The sequence below is a fragment of the Phocoena phocoena genome, chromosome 2 (assembly GCF_963924675.1).
Source record: "Phocoena phocoena chromosome 2, mPhoPho1.1, whole genome shotgun sequence".
Lineage (NCBI taxonomy): Eukaryota > Metazoa > Chordata > Mammalia > Artiodactyla > Phocoenidae > Phocoena > Phocoena phocoena.
In genome coordinates, this window is record NC_089220.1 from 62,968,123 (window position 1) to 62,987,565 (window position 19,443).

A 19,443-nucleotide genomic window follows, 5' to 3' on the forward strand; every position below is an offset into this window, starting at 1 on the left:
CTAAAGGTATAGAACTTACAGATTGTAAGGCACAAAAACTAGTATTTGAAGCCATGAGAGTAGATAACATTTTCTAGAAATATCTGCCCTATGAGGACCAAAGTCTGAGTCTTTAAAGAACCACAGATGCAGGTCAGGTAGCATAAGAGCTAAAGAGAAACAATTGACAAACATAAGGATCCACACGAGGGTCTTTTGTTTTGGCTTTAAGAATAGGACAGTCAATGATGGTGAAAGCAGAAGAAAAGTTAGTTTTTGTTTTTTTTGTTTTTTTTGCGGTACACGGGCCTCTCACTCTTGCGGCCTCTCCCGTTACAGAGCACAAGCTCCAGACGCGCAGGCTCAGCGGCCATGGCTCACGGGCCCAGCCGCTCCACGGCATGTGGAATCTTCGCGGACCGGGGCACGAACCCGTGTCCCCTGCATCGGCAGGCGGACTCTCAACCACTGCGCCACCAGGGGAGCCCGAGTTCAAGGTTTTAAAAGACTATCACACAAAAATCTGTACGTGAAAGCTTGTGGAAGCTTTATTCATAATAGCCAGACACCGGAAACCACCCAAATGTCCTTCAGCTTGTGAAGGGTTAAACAACTCATGGTACGTTCACCGCATGGAATATTACTCAGCAATAAGAAGGAATGATCTATTGATATAGGCAACAACCTGGATGGATCACAGAGAATTACACTGAGTGACTAAAGCCAATCTCAAATAATTACATACTTACACTATTCCATTTATATCAAAATGATAAAATTATGGAGGTTGGGAGCATAATAGTTACTGGGAATGTGGAAAGGGAAGGAGGTAGAAATAACTATAAAGGGGTAACATAAGGGATCTTTGTGCTGATGGAATTGTTCTGCAGCTTGATTGTGGTCATGGTTACGCAAAGCTGCACATGTGATAGCATTGCATAGAACTATACATACACAAACACACATAAATGGCTGCATCTAAAATGGTGAAATCTCAGTTTCATTATGCAAGATGACCTAAGGTATCATTATATAAGATGTTACTACTGGAGGGAAAGTGGGTAAAATGCACATGGAACCTCTCTCTACTGCTTTTTGCCACTTCCTGTGATTATTCCTTCCTATAATTGTTTTGAAATAAAATGAAAAAAAAAGCTGGGCCAAGAAAAAGAAAAAATAAGTATTAGGTTTAGCCAGGAGCAGTTTATTTTTTCCAGCTTTATTGAGGTATAATTGACAAATTAAATTTTAGGATCTTCAAAGTGTACAATACGATGATTTGATATACATATACATGGTGAAAGAATTCCCACCATCAAGTCAATTAACACATCCGACACCTCACATATCGACCTTTTTTTTCTTTTTTTTTTGATGAGAACACTTAAGTTCTACTCTCTAAGCAAATTTCAATTACACAATAGTGTTATCAACTATGGTCACCATGTTATAAATTAGATCCTCAGACATTATTCATCATGTAATTGTATGTTTTTACCCTATTACCAACCCTATCACTATTTCTCCCAACACTCAGCCCCTGACAAACACTTTTCTTCTCTCTGTTTCTATGAGTTTGACCTTTTTAAAAAAAGATTCCACATATAATTGATATCATGCAATATTTGCCTTTCTCAGTCAGGCTTATTTCACTGAGCATAATGCCCTCCAGTTTCATCCATGTTGTTGCAAATGACAGGGCTTCCTTCTTTTTTAAGGTTAAATGATTTTCCTTTGTGTATCTGTACCACATTTGCTTTATTCATTCATCTGTTGATGGACACTTTGTTTCCATACCTTGGCTGTTGTGAGTAATACTGCTATGAACGTGGGAGTACAGATATCTCTTCAGGATATTGATTTTATTTCTTTTGTTTATATATCCAGAAATGAGAGGCCTGGATCATATGGTAGTTCTGTTTTTAATTTCTTGAGGCACTTCCATACTTCATACTTTTTTCATAGTGGCTGCACCAGTTCACATTCCTACCAACAGTGCACAAGGGTTCCCTTTTCTCTACATCCTCACCAACACTTATCTCTTGCCTCTTTTTTTTTTTTTCAGTACACTGTCCTCTCACTGTTGTGGCCTCTCCCGTTGCCGAGCACAGGCTCCGGACGCACAGGCTCAGCGGCCATGGCTCACGGGCCCAGCCACTCCGCTGCATGTGGAATCTTCCTGGACCGGGGCACGAACCCGTGTCCCCTGCATCAGCAGGCGGGCTCTCAACCACTGCGCCACCAGGGAAGCCCTCTCTTGCCTTTCTGATAATGGCCATCTAACAGGTAGAGGATGATACTTCATTGTGGTTTTGATTTGCATTTCCCTGATGATTAGAGATGTCGAGATCCTTTTTATGTACCTATTGGCCAAAAAATGTCTATTCGGGTCCTTTGCCCATTTTTAAATTGGATTCTTTGGGGGGTTTGCTACTGAATGTGTGAGTTTCTTGTACATTTTGGATATTAGCCCCTTATCAGATTTGTGGTCTACAAGCCAGAAGCAGTTAATTTTAGGATATTTGCTGTGGAGTGGTGAAAACAAAAGCCAAAAAAAATAAGATTAAAGAAGGAAATGCTATATATACACAATGGAATATTATTCAGCCATAAAAGAGAATGAAAACTTGCCATTTGTGACAACATGGATGAACCATGAGGGCATTATGCTAAGTGAAATAAGTCAGACGGAGAAAGACAAGTACCGTATGACCTCACTTATATGTATAATTGAAAAACAAAAAACAAAACCCAAGCTCATAGATACAGAGAACAGATTAGCAGTTGCCAGAGGCAGGAGGTTGAGGGTGGCAAAATGTGTGAAAGGGGTCAAAAAGTACAAATTTCCAGTTATTCTATAAGTAAGTCATGGGATGTAATGTACAGCATGACGACCATAGTTAATGACACTGTGTTGTATGTTTGAAAGTAGCTAAGAGAGTAGTTATAAGTTCTCATCACAAGAAGAAAAAATTAGAACTATGCATGGTGTCAGATGTTAACTAGACTTACTGTGGTGATCATTTTGCAATATAGACAAATATCAAATCACTATGTTGTACACCTGAAACTAGAATAACATTGTCAACTATACTTCAATTTTTGAAAAGAAGGAAATGCATGGTGAATAGTCTCTTCTTCCAACTAAACCCAAATAATCCACAGTATTTTTTTAACATTATAATCGATACCAATCAAAATAGAAAAGGTTTTTGGAATAAAAGGGGGGGAAAGGAAGGGTTTTTCAGGGTGTAAACAAAAGCAAACAGAGTCTGAGGAGATTTGGGAGGTGCTATATACCTTAATGTCTGATTTGTCGAAACTGATTGCAAGAGGAGTATAAATAGAAGATTCTCTGCCTTTTTCTAACTCACTGTCCTCCAGGAGAATTAGTTTTTCAACCAGGAATCAACATCCTGTAAAGCCAGGACTGGGGGCTATCAAGGACTTACTACCAAACGGATTATTATTACTGAGGAGAGCCTTATAATTATTATGACAAACAGCTACATTTTTTGCTTTACGGTCCCTTCACGTTGTACTCAGAGTTAGTATTATAAGAAAATAGGAAAGTCCTTTGCAGAATAACTTATGTGATATGAATTCACTAGTATATTTGCAGCTCAGCATGTGGGACCAAAGCAGTTCAACTCACTGCCTGATCTAAAAATAATCACCCTGGATGCAGAATCCTGTTAGGTTCAGAAATGTAATATATAAGACAAAATGTTTCTATTTATCTTAGACATCCCTACAGTAAAACCTTATATCTGCAGATCTTACTGCCTTAAATCTAATTCATCTCTCTCCATCTCTTACTCCTTGAAGAAAGAATATGTGTGTATATATATATATATATATATATATATATATATATATATTCTCCAAACCTCTAAACCTCCTTCTCCAAATCCAATCATGACCAATTAACTGCTTCTTTTAGCACCCCTCAAGAATGGTTTGCTTCCAATTTCATTAGAAAGATTTCCTTTGCCTTTTGATAACAGCTGTAACATTTTATGAATAAATGCACTTTATTACTAACTTGGGGGAAAATCTCACTCATTTGTTTTGTTTCCATATAAATCAGGATTGGTGTTTTGGAATAAAAATAGAATCTTAAGACTTTAGAACGGGAAGGGACCTTAAAAGATTCTCTATCCAAGCCCCCAAGGCACAAAGAAAATGAAAGTAACTTCTCACGTTCATGAAAACAGTGAAGTTAGACAAGAAGTCTGTCTAAGGATTTCATCACTGTTGTTAGAAGCTGGAATCTGGTCTCTGACACTTCGCCAAAAGAATGCCAAATCTACCACACTACTAACTACTTTTTTCACTACTATAAACAATGCAGCAGTGAGTATTCTTCCACCTGTCTCTGTGCACATGTGCGAGGGTTTCTTGGGGTCTAGCTCTAGAAATAGAATTGCTGTAAATACTGACAAATTGAAATTGAATTATTAGATACTGACAAACGGCTCTCTAACGTGGTTGTCTGATTTTCACTCCCACCAGAGTTGGAGTCCCCATTTGGACAAGTCAAACATTTCAATTTTGGTCAATCTGATGGCTATGGGTGGAATCTTCTGTTTTGAGCTAAATTTCCCTGATTACTAGTTATATTGAACATCTATTCATATGATCATTGCCCATATTGAATTTCCTGTCACCTGTCTATTTTTATTCTTATCCAATTTCTCTCAAAGGTTCATCAGAGGTAGTTCTTCATATAGTCTGCATTTACTAATCTTTCGTTGTTTTTACACATTGTAGGTATCTTCTCTCAGTGAGGCCTTGCCTTATTCATTTCCAGCAACCAGAAGAGTACCTGAAAAGAGCTAGAATATAGGAAAATGTTCAGAATGTCTTTAAAGCTAAAAAGAGAGAGAGGGAAGGAGAAAAAGAGTAATTCTACACCTTGTTTTGACTAAGGTATAGGCATTTGAAGAAGGTTCCACAACAGATTAGATAGGACTAACCATCAAACCGTTTTAGTTCAAACTATCTGATTAATTGATTTATTAAAAATTTTTAAATCATAAGTTCAGGGCATTCTGTGTTGTTGCTGGTGGCAGTGATGAGGGTAGTGGCTTTTTACTTTATGTGTTGTTTTTTGGTCCATCTGGGCACCTATTTTTTAACCAAAAGGGATTTATTTGGCCCACTTTTTAGCAAGTCACTATAGTTGAAAAAGGCTCATAAGTAAGTTAGTAAGTGTTAGCCTATGATCTCCTAAGATTGTTTCATTGCTGGTTTTTCTTCCCCCACCACTGCGCCTTTTATTCTAGAAGGCACCGGTACATAAAAGATACACGTAGTCCACACTAGCTTGGCTCAGGCATAGGAATTATACGGGGCTATTTCCGTACAGGCAGTGTTCTCCTAGACCTTCTCTATAGATGCCAATTAGAAGATTAGCGTCTTTTCTCTCTCCCTCTTTGCTATTAAATAGTCACACAAAAGCTGAGCTGACAAATTACTCTCTCCATGGTGCTCGACAAAGACAGACAATAGATCATCATCATTTAGTATGCTCAAATCCTATTAATCACAGATTAATGAGAACATGTCTAGTGGGGAAGAAATTACCAGAATGTGGGCCTATTGGCTTGTTACTCATGTAACATCTGCTCTGCCTTTACCTTTAGTGTCATGTCATCTTTTATCACATTGAAATAATGTTTGCTCCAGAAACATAATTAAGATAATGGAGCAGATTCAGAGCCCTTCCCTTAATAATTAAAGAACTGGGGTTATATTTCTTAGTCCGATGGCTTTTAAAAAACTAATTTTCCTCTGTTCTTGATTATTTCCTTTTTCTTTTGCTCATAATGATCTATCAAGTCTTGTTTTTTCCCCCCTCTCTGTAAACTATGTGATTAATATTCATACCCAAAACTAGGACAAAGTCAGAGTTTGAGTGTCTTTTTCTGTTGAGATAAAATTCACATAACATAAAATTCACCATTGAAGCCATGTTAAAGTATATAATTCAGAGGAGTTCGTTTTTGTAATCTGAAATAGTCTAAATTTTAATTAAGACTTAGATGACTCTGTAAAATTTGTGAAGAGCACCAAGTACTGTATTTGCTTTCCTTAACCCTCATCTACAGTGTGTTGTTTTAATTTTTAAATACTTTTATTTTTTAAATGTGTGGTTTCACCAATGTTTTTGTCTTTTATTCTTGAGCCAATTTTCTGCTCTACTTTAAAGCATAAAAGCTGAAATTTAGGTTCAAATATTTAATATTCTTGGCAGTCTCCTATTGTCCTCTTGTCCCAACAAGGGGTAGAACTGGGGGAACAAACACAAAGATAAGTTTCTTTAAGAAAGGCAATGGCATCTGCAATCAGCTGATAAAGAGGAAAGAAGAATCACAATTTATGATTACAAAATTGAAGAAAGTAATTGCTCGTGTTATTAAAATCTAGAATATGTACTTGTCACTCTTGGAAGGCCATGGTGATTAGTGCTCAGGGCTGGGTAAGCTGTGATCTAAGGCTTTATGATTAAGCTGTGATTCAGCACCACAGGGATAAAAACAGCTCCACAACCTAGAGCTGGCAAGCACCAGTTGAGGGAAGGGGGAGGAGGATTGCAAAGAGCGTCTTAATTAAATTTTAATTATTGCTAATTAGAACTACAGTTTTTTATATCCCCAACAAGGAAGACAAGAGTGATCTTGCCTTTTTATTACTCTGCTAATTAGTTTCCCAAGGAGAGGTTTGAAAGGGCAGCCTCTGCTTTGACAGTATCCAAGTTGTTAGCTGAACTCAGATCTGCAGGTAGACCCCATCCTAAAACTTGAGCTTTAATATTTCTAGGTAGTTCTTTTCCAAGTCTCAGATTTTATTCCAGACACCTCGGGAAATGAAATATTCCTATCCACTACGTGAAGAAATTCATGAATTAGTTTTCCTTTTGCTTATCCTATCTACCTTATCTTCATACAAGTCTCAAAGATTTTTGCTTAATTATTAAAATGGTGAAGCCTCTACACACTATTAATATACTCATGTAAACTTTATGCTTTTGTGAATTGTTAAATGTTAGAGATGATCTCTGCTGTATTTGAAAGATTAAGCAAATATGCACATGAAAAGTGACTGCTAGCTTTCTCTAGCCGTGAACTTAGTGCTTTGCAATAGGTAACAACAAGAACTCCCACGTTCTATTAAATACTATTTAGGATGAAATGCTCCAGGTGAACCACACTTGAGATTGCAAAGGAGAAACCCTAATTGCAAGTCGAGGACATAATCCCAGAAGGTTCCCAAGATCCATTAGCATTATAAACCCTCTGCAAAGCATGAATCCTATTTTATAAGTGCATACATTTCACAAGTCTTCTCCCAAGATAATAAAGTTAAGAGTTCTGAGTTGGTGCAGCTCCCTGTGTTAATTACAATAAAATCCATCAAATGAAATTACATTTCTGGAATCAACAGCATTTGGCCAAGCACACACACATGCCTTGACAGCCTTCCTATACAGTTGGAGTTACATTAACACATGTGTTTATTTCCTCACCTTTTACAGACACAAGAGTCTTGTGATATGTTAATTCACACCAAATTCCAATCCTCTCCCTTGTCTTTATCTCCTCAACTCAATAATATAATGTGTCAACACCTTTCATATTGGGAAGAAAAAATGCTTAGACAAGATTTTGCTTTACTCACTTTAATTAAAATTACAGAAACTAGAATACAAAGAGTAAATAAATTAAATCTGCCTTTCAGTGCCATTCACCATCTGCCCTGTCAATATCCACTCTGATCTGAATTATTCTAAAAAGTCATCTGGGTCTTTCTTACTCTGATTAGTCAATTAGCCACATCTCACACTGGTTTGAAATGTGTTTTTTCAGGTCAGTGAGTTACCCTCTCAACCTTAGAGTAGTTGACATACCAATAAAGACTTCTGAGATTTCCCATTAGTACTCAAAGATCTCTGTTGCTTTATTTAGCTTATTCAATATTTGAAAGCTCTCTAATACATATCTTTTTTCTTCAAAAATTGTAAACATTACATTATGTTTTATTTGTCCTTGTTGTATGTTTTATGTTAGATATGGAGCAGATTACTATTAACCCTATTTTTACAGGTAAAGGAAGTCCACCAGAAAATTATCCAACTCATTACTCTCCTTTTACAGCTTGCGTGTTATGCAGTTGTTACTTCTTCCACAATCACATCCATTAGTCAGCAAGAATTGGTTTTTGTGAGAGATACTTATACTATTCCAACCTCAATGGGTGACCATGGGGAAATCCTCTAGATTGGGTGCCTTTGTAGAGAATGGGGGTGAGATAGGGAATGAAGGGGATAAATAACAAAATAAAATAGGAGAGAGACCTTATAATAGAGTCATCATTGTGTGCCAAGAATGAGGAGTCTGATTAATTCAATTCTGTGCAACTGAGCACCTGCCCACTCCACCCTACCTCCCTGCCCCCGACCAAAACAAAATGAAACGAAAAGAAAACCTGTGGCCCAGATGCACTCAAAGACAACTTGATACATGAGTTCCACAGGCTGGATCCAAGTTCATGACTTCCCCAAAGCTGGAATTCTCTAATCTTTTATTTTAAATTTTGGCAGGTTTAGTGAGTTATAAAATACGTTACAAGATACAACACTTACTGCATACCTAAATTAAAGCATATGTAGTGGGCATGATCAAAAATTCAGAAAGCAAGAAATATTGCTTTATTTTATATAAAAACTTAATTTCTGGCTCCAGCCCCCTAATCACCTGGACTAGCAGAAAAATTAAGATTAGTTCTTTCTAAAGCCTTTCCTTCATCTCTTCTGAGTTGTGTCAAAATTCTGATCTTTTGCCTGCTGGGGTGGGATTGGTTCTAGCAATTGATCGCTTCTGTCACAGGTTGCCACTGAGTCTTCCATGGTCTTGTCTAAATGGCACCTTCAGTGGTTCTCCTCTATTTCATCAACATATTCGGCACTTGGAATCTTCCTCAGTACTGACTAAATTCCATACACATAAAGCTCTGGAGAAGCCTCATTTTCCATCCCACTTTTCCAGCACATTCTAGCTCTACCTGAAAATCTCCTTGGCCTTTTTTCTTTCTCCACAAACTCCCTAAATTTTTCCAAGAGCTTAAGCTTTTGGAAACTAAAGCCAAAAAGTCTTGTATAATACTCCTGCTTTCTGTGCTATAGAGACCCTGAGTAGGGTATTTACCTGAAACAAAGGAAATTAAAAAAAATTCATAAATATAAAAACAAGGTAATATTACAAAATATTATCCACACCTCATAGTAGAAATATTCGAAGTAGATCAGAGATGGAAGGAAGGAAGGAAAGAAGGAAGGGGAGAAGGAAGGAAGGGGGAAGGGAAGGAAGGGGGAGGGGAGGGAGGGAGGGAGGAAGGGGGGTGTGGAAGGAAGGGCCAGCCATCCATAAAAGTGTAAAAAGAAAGGAGAATTCCTTTATAACTTTGGTTTAGGGAAGGATCTTTCTAACTATGCCTTGAAAGCAAGATGTCATTAAAGAAAATATGGATAAATTTAACTACCTAAAAATAGTTTTTAAATTCAGCATGGCAAAGAAGAAGTAAAGCTGTCACTGTTTGCAGATGACATGATACTATACAAAGAGAATTCTAAAGATGCTACCAGAAAACTACTAGAGCTAATCAATGAATTTGGTAAAGTAGCAGGATACAAAATTAATGCACAGAAATCTCTGGCATTCCTATACACTAATGATGAAAAATCTGAAAGTGAAATCAAGAAAACACTCCCATTTACCATTGCAACAAAAAGAATAAAATACCTAGGAATAAACCTACCTAAGGAGACAAAAGACCTGTATACAGAAAATTATAAGACACTGATGAAAGAAATTAAAGATGATACAAATAGATGGAGAGATATATCATGTTCTTGGATTGGAAGAATCAACATTATGAAAATGACTCTACTACCCAAAACAATCTACAGATTCAATGCAATCCCTATCAAACTACCACTGGCATTTTTCACAGAACTAGAACAAAAAATTACACAATTTGTATGGAGACAAAAAAGACCCCGAATAGTCAAAGCAATCTTGAGAACAAAAAACGGAGCTGGAGGAATCAGGCTCCCTGACTTCAGACTATACTACAAAGCTACAGTAATCAAGACAGTATGGTACTGGCACAAAAACAGAAAGATAGATCAATGGAACAGGTTAGAATGCCCAGAGATAAACCCAGGCATATATGGTCACCTTATCTTTGATAAAGGAGGCAGGAATGTACAGTGCAGAAAGGACAGCCTCTTCAATAAGTGGTGCTGGGGAAACTGGACAGGTACATTGTAAAAATAGGAGATTAGATCACTCCCTAACACCATACACAAAAATAAGCTCAACAGGGATTAAAGACCTAAATGTAAGGCCAGAAACTATCAAACTCTTAGAGGAAAACATAGGCAGAACACTCTATGACATAAATCACAGCAAGATCCTTTTTGACCCACCTCCTAGAGAAATGGAAATAAAGACAAAAATAAACAAATGGGACCTAATGAAACTTCAAAGCCTTTGCACAGCAAAGGAAACCGTAAACAAGACCAAAAGGCAACCCTCAGAATGGGAGAAGATATTTGCAAATGAAGCAACTGACAGAGGATTAATCTCCAAAATTTACAAGCAGCTCATGCAGCTCAATAACAACAAAACAAACAACCCAATCCAAAATGGGCAGAAGACCTAAATAGACATTTCTCCAAAGAAGATATACAGACTGCCAACAAACACATGAAAGAATGCTCAACATCATTAATCATTAGAGAAATGCAAATCAAATCTACAATGAGATATCATCTCACACCAGTCAGAATGGCCATCATCAAAAAATCTAGAAACAATAAATGCTGGAGAGGGTGTGGAGAAAAGGGAACACTCTTGCACTGCTGGTGGGAATGTAAATTGATACAGCCACTGTGCAGAACAGTATGGAGGTTCCTTAAAAAACTACAAATAGAACTACCATATGACCGAGCAATCCCACTACTGGGCATATACCCTGAGAAAACCATAATTCAAAAGAGTCATGTACCAAAATGTTCATTGCAGCTCTATTTACAATAGCCCGGAGATGGAAACAACCTAAGTGTCCATCATCGGATGAATGGATAAAGAAGATGTGGCACATATATACAATGGAATATTACTCAGCCATAAAAAGAAATTGAGCTATTTGTAATGAGGTGGATGGACCTAGAGTCTGTCATACAGAGTGAAGTAAGTCAGAAAGAGAAAGACAAATACCACATGCTAACACATATATATGGAATTTAAGAAAAAAAAATGTCATGAAGAACCTAGAAGTAAGACAGGAATAAAGACACAGACCTACTAGAGAATGGACTAGAGGATATGGGGAGTGGGAAGGGTAAGCTGTGACAAGGCGAGAGAGTGGCATGGATATATACACTACCAAACATAAAATAGATAGCTAGTGGGAAGCAGCCGCATAGCACAGGGAGATCAGCTCGGTGCTTTGTGACCACCTAGAGAGGTGGGATAGGGAGGGTGGGAGGGAGAGAGGGAAGAGATATGGGAACATATGTATATGTATAACTGATTCACTTTGTTATAAAGCAGAAACTAACACACCATTGTAAAGCAATTATACTCCAATAAAGACGTAAAAGAAATTAAAAAAATAAATTCAGCATGGCAAAAATAAAAAACCAAAACTATATGTGATATCAAAAGACAAATTAAAAATTGGAGGGAAATGTTTGTAGTAATTCTTGCCACAGAAAAAAGGCAAATCTCCCTTATCCAGAAGGTCCTGTAAACAAAAATAGGAAACAGACCATTGACGCAATTCAACAGTAAATGAGCTAAAGATAGGAACTGTTCCCAGAAAAGGAAATTAAAATGTTTTTTGAACACAGAAGATATATAATCTCACTCATAATAAGAGAAATGCAAATTAAAAGTATCCTGAGATATCATTTCTCAGCTATTAAATTGGCAAAAATCCAAACATTTGAGAATGCACAGTGTTGGCAAAACTGTAAAGAAACAGGCGCTTCCGTACACGGCTGGTGGAAGTGTAAATTAACACAACTGCTATGGAGGGCAAATTGTACTACCTATCCAAATGACAAACGTGTATGTCCTTCAACTGAGCAAATCCACTGCTGGGAATTTATCCTATAGATATATTTGCATAGGTTATTCACTGAAACATTGTAATGGCAAAAGATTGGAAAACAATCTAAGTGTCTATTAATAGGAAATGAGCTAACTAAATTATGGTACAACTATATATTGGAATATTTTGCAGATACACAAAAACAATGAGAAAACTCTATATATTGATATGGGAAAATATCTCCAGCATACTTAAAAATTTTAAGTATAGAACAGTGATATCTTTTATGTAAAAAAGAAGGGGGGGTACGTATATTCTACTTGTATATGTTGAAAACTCTGGAAAGATTCAGAGGAAACTAACAACAGCGATTGGTGGTAGGGGTTGGGAACCAGACAGATGAGGCCACGTATGACAGTTGTACTCGTATGTCTATAATGGGACTCTTTAATGTGTACCTTTTTTTAAAATATAAATTTATTTATTTATTTTTGGCTGCGTTGGGTCTTTGTTGCTGCGTGCGGGCTTTCTCTAGTTGTGGCGAGTGGAGGCTACTCTTTGTTGCGGTGCTCAGGCTTCTCACTGCGGTGGCTTCCCTTGTTGTGGAACTCTTGTTGTGGGCTCTAGGGCACACAGGCTTCAGTAGTTGTGGCACGCGGGCTCTAGAGCGCAAGCTCAGTAGTTGTGGCTCACGGACTAAGTTGCCTCACGGCATGTGGGATCCTCCCGGACCAGGGCTCAAACCTGTGTCCCCTGCACTGGCAGGTGGATTCTTAACCACTGCACCACCAGGGGAGTCCCTTTGATGTGTACCTTTTAATCTTCAGCCATATGTTCTCTGTGATCTTTCTACCATTTAACTATGAGTTATAAATTATAATAGATTCCAATGATATTTCATCCATTTATTTATAAATTTTGATTCTTAACATTTTAATCCAAAATAATTGTTTATTTTTCAAATTTTTAAGGTTTCTAGGCTTAAAAAACTCTATTTTTAAAAAATCACATTAGAGTACATACCATAATGCTGAACAGTTTGGTCTTTAAAAAAAATAGTGTAGGTAACTGTAATCAGATTTTCAAAAAAAGTTTATTAAAGTACAGGTAAATTTTTTGGTAAATATTGTTACAGTATAATTCATACAGCCAAATTCCACTACAGGAAATTCCAAGAGATTTCTATTTTATTATACTTTCTGTACCAACAGTGTGTAATGAATAAGCCAACAACTGAAGCTTGAAATATTTGATCAGAAAGAAATTTTTGTTTTAATATTATTTGTGCTACCTGATTTGATCCATATTATTAGTATTAGCACAATGTATTTTTCCCCAGTCTTGGACCACACAACTGAGTAGAGAGGTCAAAAGCATGGGCTCTAGGCTCAGACTGTCTGGGTTCACATTCTGACTCTACCACTTACTAATTGCATGACCTTAGGTAAGTTACCTCACTTCTGAGTGCCTCTGTTTCTTCATCTTAAAATGGGGATGATAATAATACCTACCTAAAGGGTGATTCTGAGAATTAAATCATTTAGTGCCAGCAAATGGAAAGTCCCCAATAAGCTCTAAGCGTTATCATTATAAATAAATATATATATAAAGGGGGAAAAATATCACCTGATTTTCTGGCATAGACTTGAAGGAAGAATATAAAAACACAATGGCATTTTTTCATAGGAATAAAATAACCCTAAAATTTTATGGAACCAAAAAAAGACCCCAAATAGCCAAAGCAATCCTGAGAACAAAGTTGGAGGCATCATGCTTCCTGATTTCAAAACCATAACAAAACAATATGGTACTGGCATAAAAACAGACACATAGGGCTTCCCTGGTGGCGCAGCGGTTGAGAGTCCGCCTGCCGATGCAGGAGACACGGGTTCGTGCCCCGGTCCGGGAGGATCCCACATGCCGTGGAGCGGCTGGGCCCGTGAGCCATGGCCGCTGAGCCTGCGCGTCCGGAGCCTGTGCTCCGCAACGGGAGAGGCCACAACAGTGAGAGGCCCGCGTACCAGAAAAAAAAAAAAAAAAAAAAAAAAGACACATAGATCAATGGAACAGAATAGAGAAACCGGAAATAAACCCACGTATATATGGTCAGTTAACTTACAACAAAGGAGCCAAGAATATACAATGGGGAAAGGACAGTCTCTTCAGTAAATGGTGGTGGGAAAATTGAATATCCACATGAAAAAGGATGAAAGTGGACACTATCTTACGCCATACACAAAAAGTCAACTCAAAATGGATTGAAGATTTGAACATGGGACTTCCCTGGTGGTCCAGTGGTTAAGAATCTGCTTTCCAATGTAGGGGAAGTAGGTTCGATCCCTAGACTGGGAACTAAGATCCCACATGCCACTGAGGCAACTAAGCCCACGCACCACAACTACTGAGCCGGCGTGCTCTAGAGCTCATGTACCACAATTAGAGAGCACGCACGCTGCAGCTACTGAGCCCACACGCTCTGGAGCCTGCGCACCACAACTAGAAAGAAGCCCACATGCCGCAATGAAGAGCCCGCTTGCCGAAATGAAGATCCCACATGCCGCAACTAAGACCCGATGCAGCCAAATAAATAAATAAATAAAAAGATTTGAACATAAGACCTGAAATCATAAAACTCCTAGGAAAAAACATAGGCAGTAAGCTCCTTGACATTGATCTTGACACTGATTTTCTTTGGATTTGACAACAAAAGCAAAGGCAATAAATGCAAAAATAACGGAATTACATCAAACTAAAAGGCTTCTGCACAGCAAAGGATATCATCAACAAAATGAAAAGGCAACCTTCAGAATGAAGAAAGTATTTGCAAATCATGTATCTGAGAAGGGGTTAACTTCCAAAATATATAAAGAACTCATACAAATCAATAGCAAAACAACACCCGATTAAAAAATGGGCAGAGGATCTGAATAGGCATTTTTCCAAAGACATAACAGATGAACAACAAGTACATGAAAAGGTACTCAACATTACTAATCATCAGGGAAATGCAGATCAAAACCACAATGAGATATCACCTCTCACCTATTAGAATGGCTATTGTCAAAAAGACAAGAAATTACAAGCGTTGGTGAGAATGTGGAGAAAAAGGAACCCTTGTACACCGTTGGTGGAAATGTAAATTGGTGCAGCCACTACGGGAAACAGTATGGAGGGTCCTCAAAAACTTAAAAATAGAACTACCATATGATCCAGCAGTTCCACTTCTGGGTTTGTATCCAAAGGGGAAAAAAAAGCACTAACTTGAAAAGATATATGGGGGACTTTCCTAGTGGCACCATGGTTAAAAATCCACCTGTCAATGCAGGGGACATAGGTTCAAGCCCTGGTCCCGGAAGATCCCACATGCCGCGGAGCAACTAAGCCCGTGTGCCACAGCTACTGAGCCTGTGCTCTAGAGCCCGCGAGCCACAACTATTGAGCCTGCGTGCCACAACTACTGAAGCCCACGCACCTAGAGCCCATGCTCTGCAACAAAAGAAGCCACTGCAATGAGAAGCCTGCGCACCACAACGAAGAGTAGCCCCCACTTGCTGCGACTAGAGAAAGCCCGCGCGCAGCAATGAAGACCCAACCCAGCCATAAATAAATAAATAAAATTTATTTAAAAAAAAGATATATGCACCCCCATGTTCATTGCAGTCTTATTTATAAAAGCCAAGATATGAAATCAACCTATGTGTCCATCGATGGATGAATGGATAAAGAAAATGTTGTATGTGTGTGTATGTGTGTGTGTAAACGTGTGTGTATACACATATATAAGAATATTAGCCATAAAAAAGAAGGAAATCTTGCCATTTGTGACAACATAGATAGACCCTTGAGGGTATTATGCTAAGTGACATAAGTCAGAGAAAGACAAGTTCTGTGAGGTCTCACTTATATGAGGAATCCAAAAAACAAACAAACAAAACCCTGAACTCATAGATACAAAGAACAGATAGGTGGTTACCAGAGGCCTGGGGCAAGGGTGATGAGGGAGTGGGAGGCAGGGGGGCAAGTGGATGAAGGGGGTCAAAACACCTTGGGGGCCCTGTCTTCTGCTTCAAATACTTTGCAAAGAAAATTTGTATTTAAAAATATTCTAATGCTAGCTCTCAAGAGAATAATAAACCTTATTTTGTAATAAGAGTACAGATTAAAAAAGTAACCATGTATTTAAAGATACATTCTAAAAACTTAGTTATTCTACAAACTTCCAGTTATAAAATAAGTAAGTCCTGGGATGTAATGTACAGCATGGTGACTATAGTATTTTGGGGTTTTTTTAAAAAATATATTTATTTATTTATTTTTGGCTGCGTTGGGTCTTCATTGCTGTGCGCAGGCTTTCTCTAGTTGTGGTGAGTGGGGCTACTCTTCATTGCAGTGCATGGGCTTCTCACTGTGGTGGCCTCTCCCGTTTTGGAGCACAGACTACAGGATGCGGGCTTCAGCAGTTGTGGCACGTGGGCTCAGCAGTTGTGGCCCACAGGCTCCAGAGCACAGCAGCTGTGGCGCACGGGCCCAATTACTCCGCAGCACATGGGATCCTCCCAGACCAGGGCTCGAACCCATGTCCCCTGCATTGGTAGGCAGATTCCCAACCACTGTGCCACCAGGGAAGTCCCGATATAGTTAATAACACTGTATTGTATGTTTGAAAGTTGCTAAGAGAGTAAATCTTAAAAGTTCTCAAAGAAAATTGCAACTACATGTGGTGATCAATATTAACTAGATTTATGGCAGTGATTATTTCACAATATATACAACTATTGGATCATTATGTTGTATACCTGAAACTAGTATGTCAATTACATTTCAATAAAAAATTAAAAAGAAAAATATATAACAATAGAAATTTTGTCTATATGTCATACACAAACAAACACACTCAAAGACAAAAGAAAAAGTTTCTTCAGGCCAGTATCTTCCTCTGAGAAGTATCTTGGAAAACTTATCATCATTTTAGGGTATGGAGGGCTAGCAAGGAAGAGCAGCACATCTAATTTGAAAACACTGAATTAACTGTAGTATAATTTTATATCCAAGAGAAAACAACCTATTGTTCACATAATGCAAACAAAGAAAGTAAAGCTCAAGAAAATTATTTTGTGTGGTGGTGACACGGAAGATACAGTGCTTCCCAACAAGGGGCATGCCGATTCATACTGGAATTTGGGGACAGGCTGTAGGAGAGATGGGCTGAGACAGTTACCTTTAACAAAGGGGCTTGAGTTGGACAGGAAGTAAAGAAACACTGCTTTAAAATAAAGTAAAACTGATCAAACCATCAGAAGAAGGAGATCACTTATCAAAAAGAAGAAAGTTTCAGCTTAAAAAAGAAATCATCGTTGGCTTGCATTTCCACCATGCTCTCCCCTCTCATGCAGATGGATTTCCGTTGGCTGTTTGTTTTGAGGCTGAGGAATAATGATTAATCAGAAGGGTAGGTATTTATCTTTCCTTCCCCAGGGGGTGAATTGGAACCCAATCTTCCATCTTCCCAGGCTTCCTATTGCAATAATGAAATTCCATTACATTGAAAATGATGTAATTTCCCCCGGGGTTGGTTGTAATCAGACTTGACCTATATGGATATGGTGGTGATGAGAACCAAAGGATAGAGAAATTAACAGAAAGAAAGGGGCAGCACTTAGATTTCCTTTGCTGGCTTTACTTTGCTTTAATGCAGTTATACATGTCTATTGAATACTTGCTTTATTTCTGATGAGAAAAAATAATGCAAAAGAATAAATTGTCACACAGCTTCAGAATCCAGTGTTCTCTGAGCAGTTATCAGGGTTTGTTCTTCCTCCCTCCATCTCCACCCCTCCTCCCACCACCACCATTGATCAATTCTCATTATTAGCTCTCAGAAAAGCAGACAATCCCTGGGACAAGCCTGGCTTCAGATCAGAGAGTCAATATTCTACTGTAACAGTCTGCCAAAAAACGCAATTCAGGCACATTTAAAGTGTGTTTCCCCAGAGGAAAGCAAGAAACAGAGGCCACTGAGAGGGGCCTCACTCTTTATTTTGATTCAACCACAGCTGCCTCTGACATTTCTAAGCCAGTCAGGGTTATCATCAGAAAATGTGAATGAGCAAATGCAGAGTGACAGCAGACCACAGCACAAAGTCTGCCTGGTTCAGGACGTTTATCCAACTCCCCTCACCATCCGCCCCTCCCTCTGTCCCCCCACTCCCACCTCATACGAAGGGCTGAGTTCATGATGCTGAGGACTCTCAGTGAGTGCCAGCCAGGAGGGCAACATGTGAGAGGAGGTGTAGCAGTAGCATCACTTAAAAAGTCTTTTATAAAAAAAAATAAAAATTAAAAAAAAATAAGATGTTTCCATTCGTCTTCAGCAAATGTCAACCACAATGGAAAAACATTAAGACAGATAAGTATAAAATACTTCATCATGAAAAAGAAAAAAGTCATTTATGTGGCACAGGCTGAGTAACAGATGAAGAATGCTTCTCTTGAAGAAGACTTGGAGTTGAAAGACACAGGATAAACACTAAGTGTTTGTGTGTGTGTGTGTGTGTGTGTGTGTGTGTGTGTGAAATTGTCATTTTTGTGGTCAAAAATGTCAAGCATCTGCAATTTTATATTGTTCAACCATATACACTTACATTTGACAAACATAACATGTACATAATCAAAAAGAGAATGGGACAGGAATGATCTTGGAGAGATAAACTGTTAAGAAACCAGAGGTGAGTAGAGAAAAAATGGCTTATTCAGATATTGTTAAATGATTAAAAATCCACCTTTGATCAGTATGATTTAATTATATTTAGTACTTAAATCATCTATATGAAAATTACATTTGTAAAGACTATTTAAGTGTTAGTGATATAGTAGTAACAAAAAAAAGGATGCAAACTATGGGATAGAATTCCAATTCTATTTTTTAAATATACAAAAAAAGACTGTAGAATGTATATAAAACATTAACAACACTTCTGGATTCTTGGATTAGATGTAGTCTAAACTTTCCTATAGTTTCAAAATTTTGATCATTTACAGATTTTTCCTTCCTCTTCTCCAACATGCGAACATTGATCGTTGACCCCAATGAATATGCAAAATTATTCTGTAATCAAAAATATCTTTAAATACATGTATTACTTTTCTTATCTGTACTCTTATTACAAAATAAGGTTTATTATTCTCTTGAGAGCTAGCATTAGAATCTTTTTTAATACAAACTTTCTTTGCAAAGTATTTGAAGTAGAAGACGGGCGCCCCCAGGGTATCAGAAAAAGAGATTAAAATACCTTGCATGAGACCGAGTGAGGAATTTGTTGTTCGGGAGAGGGAAAGTAAGGA